Raw genomic sequence first — 3872 nt, 5'->3', positions numbered from 1 at the left:
TCTCTCTTCTTCCTTTTCCTATACCCAGAAACACATGGAAACACACACACATATATCTATATATCTGTACGTATATACATATATGCTGAATGTTTTAGGTTGGATGGATCAATGAATATTTTATATATGTATGCATGTATAATATATATATGTATATACATATATGTAATATTCATTGATCCACTCATCCTAAAAAATTAGCATCTATTGATTGCCAATCATTTGTCTAGTCTTCTGATAGATGCTCTAAGGAGAACATTGGTGAAATGGAAATAGTCCTTAGAATGTAGAAGTCTCTATTCTCACAAGAAAGAAAATTCACTCCAATATACCCACCTGAAGCAATCTCTGCCACTGTTAGAAACTGGGAGCCCAAACAACCTTGATTCTATAGTAAGCCCAGCTAGAGTGGACCTCCCTGAGCTGACACAGCTGCCTACACAGTGACACAGATTTATTCTAACTATATTTAGATAGGGACTGTTTCTTAGTTCTTTAGAATCCTTGAGGGCAAGGAAAGTTTCACTTTTATCTTTGTGTCTCCAGTGCTTGGCTCAGAACCTGGCACAAAGTAGGAACTTAATAAATATTTGTTAATTCATTAGTATTCATTGATGCTCTATGCAGGTTTAGAAAAGTGACTTCAAACCAACTTTGGGGCACTGGATTTGATCCTCTGAAAACCACAGGTCTCACATAGGTCCCTGATCAGTCACTGAAAGCCTCATTCTGTGGAAAGTCTGTATTTATAGGGTTAAGGATTTGAATATTTCATTAACTGTAAGAAAGATTTTAGGGGGTTAGGCTTCCACAGTAGGATAAGAAATCCCAAGATCTTGTGGATAGTCCCTCAACCAATCAGAAAGTACTCCAAACTTTTCTGTAAACAACTAGTTCTTAAGAAAGAGCCCTAGAGGCTAAACTGGATGCAACCAGCAGGGTTCAAGGATGGGGCCTTGAACTATGCTTGCTTAATAAGCTTATTGAATATTGACTGACACGCCCCAAGGGCAAAGATAGCTGCCATTTTCGAGCATGGGACCCACGAAGTGGCTGGAGTTAATAGAACATGGATGAACATGTGATGGGCTGTCCAGGAAGGATGTAACTCAGATGAACTAGAACAATAGGAGCCCTGATGGGCGGAGTATGAATCTTACTAACAATTTAAAAGTTGATTCTACCACTTAACCAGTGCCTGCTTCTCGCAAGACAAGCGTAATAAAGACTTTCCTTCACTCACTCACTGTAGTAGATTTTTGTTTCAGATTTTTCTAACAATTTGGTGCATGGGCCAGGAATCCACAATGATACTGGACCAGGAAAAGAAGGAACCCAGGGGAGAGCACTCCTGCTCCATTTGAGCAGTGTCTGTTTTCCCTCCATGCCTGTGTCCAGATGGACCAAGGATTCCAGAGCCTCCAATTGGGAAGGAGTGAGTAAACAACTATTTGCCCTTGCTAGCCCAGGTAACCCACCCCTCTAACTAGGCCAACTCCACTTTGGGTTCTTGGAGTGAGGTTTCAGGGATTCTAGGCGAGACCAGTCCGAAAGGACCATTGGAGTGTAAGTCCTAGATCTTAGGCGAGGCCAGTCTAAAGGACTGTCACAGTAGAAGTCCTAAGATGGGGGAAAGGGGCTCTAGAATGAAGGTACCTAAGGGGATCACTCCCAGAGACTCCCCAAAACAATTCAGTGGGGAGAAAGTTAGTTACCCTATCCAAGATAATAATACTAAGATGAAAATGCTAGAACCCCTATTAGCAGGGGGAGTCAGATTATGGAAAAACCTCGGGATCCATTCAAAGGGGATCCTGGGACAATTTGAGTTTCTTTTGATCGGTCAAGGTTAGAATTCTAATTGTAAGCATATTGTCTGTCTGTCTGTCTCTCTGTGGATGTTTTGTGTCTGCCAGAAAAATTTTGGGGTAATTTTTGAGGTCTGACGTTGGAGAAGGAAGAGTGGGAAAGAGCTCCTGTATCAGGCTTTTAATGGAAAATTGAGATTAGAATCAAAACGCAGGGAGAGAAAGAATCTCTCAGAAGGTAGTGGAAGGCACAGCAAGCAGCTTTTACTGATAAGGACTTGGAGCACGCAGCCCAAGGTGGCTAGGGTTGAGAAGAAAAGAAAAAGGGCTGAGGACTTGAATTCAGGTTTGATGAGATCCCAAGGCTAAGAGTTTGAATTGCTGTCTTTTGTATCCCTCCTACCAATATATATGGTATTGGGGCAATGTGTTTAGAGTTGTAAAAATAAGGGTTTTTCTGTCATTTAATGTGATAAGGTTTCCGTGATTTGTTTAAAATGCTTAGTAAAGTTGTAAAAGCTATTTGAGAAAAGAGAGAGAAAAGGAGAGTGCTACTCTCTGGATTTGCAATTCTTACATCCCTTCAGATTTCAGAATTGCCAAGCAAAGCTGCCCAGCCTTGGTGAATGTAATTTTGGTAGGGGTAGGGTGTTTTGAGTTAAGCCATGTGCTCTTAAGTTCCCCACCCTTAGATGGTGGTTATGGGACAAAAAAAAAATGATATGATTGTAAAATGCTTAATACAATGGCATATGTTAGAGGTGGAAAAGTACTAAGAGTAATAAGGTCAATAATTTCTGTATGTGATAATCTGGAAATGCAATTGAGGTTATCTGAAGTTTGTTGTTTAAGTTATCACTATGTTTCTAAACCACACTGTATTTCTAAAACTCTTAGATTTTAAAATTCGAGGGACCATTGTGAGGTAGAAATGGTGTTAAGGTAACTCTTGACCTGGAATGGGTCTTTTAATGATCAAAATGAGATAATTTGAAACTGTTAAATATCTAGTGAAGTATATTTGGTTATAAGACTATGATAGCAGATTTTCATTTAAAATCTTGACTATCATAAAAATATATGGTGGTTTAAAGTTATAGTTTCAACATATTCATGATGAGAGGAATGATGATCTGTGCAAAGTGATTTGGGAGTGTATTCATCTAAATTGATAATGGGTTGTTTCAAAGTTTATTGCAATTGTGGAAATACTTTTATAGTGTATGCCCTGTGTTACAAACATATTTTATCATGAACAACTTATTGATATGTACTGATTTGGAATTAATGAGGTATTCTTTCATATATCAGGGCTTCAATTAGAAATTTAAAAAAAAATTCTTTTTTCAACCCACGCCTTCTTTAGGCTAAAGTCTAGGTTTGTTGAGCCACGGGCCATATGGGCCAGGCTCTTAAGGCAAGGACTAGTGGTAGTGGGGAAGTCTAGGCCACCATAGACCAAGAACCTTGAATTGGGAGTGGCATTGAGGGTGAATCTGGAATCTGGATGTAGCCCGAGGCTATCAGCCCAGTAAAAGACAATGATGGGCTAGTGTGGATAATAGAAAAAAAAAGAGCCAGTCTATAGGGGTGAGAGTTGCCCCAGGAGACTTGGACCTGGAGAAGGGGTCCAGAAAGAAAGAAAGATTTTTATTGGTTCTGTTTTAAGTTTTTAATATTCTGCTTACATATTTCTGAATTTTCTTATATGATGTAATCTGGTAAGCAATTGTATTAGTTATGTTGCTGGAAGGGCAATTTCTTTAATAATCTAGAATGTTGAGAGAAGAGAAAAGAATGAATTGGGGCTGTTGGGGCATTCTATATGGTCCTGTTTTGTAACATTTCCTTTTAAATACTGTAATTTAAGAAATGAGAACTTCCAAGTTTTATCTATGTTTAAAGGGAATTTTTAGCTAGGATTATCTGGCTCTCACTTATGAAATTTAAAATTGTTAACTAAGCTATTTGGAGTTATTGTTTAAGTCAAGCACCGGTAAAAGTATTTTGTGTGTGTGTGTGTGTGTGTGTGTGTGTGTGTGTGTGTGTGTGTGTGTGTGTGTG

The sequence above is a fragment of the Vombatus ursinus genome, unplaced genomic scaffold, assembly GCF_900497805.2.
Source record: "Vombatus ursinus unplaced genomic scaffold, bare-nosed wombat genome assembly UNPS02014868.1, whole genome shotgun sequence".
NCBI lineage: Eukaryota > Metazoa > Chordata > Mammalia > Diprotodontia > Vombatidae > Vombatus > Vombatus ursinus.
Note: the sequence above shows the minus strand (reverse complement) of the source record.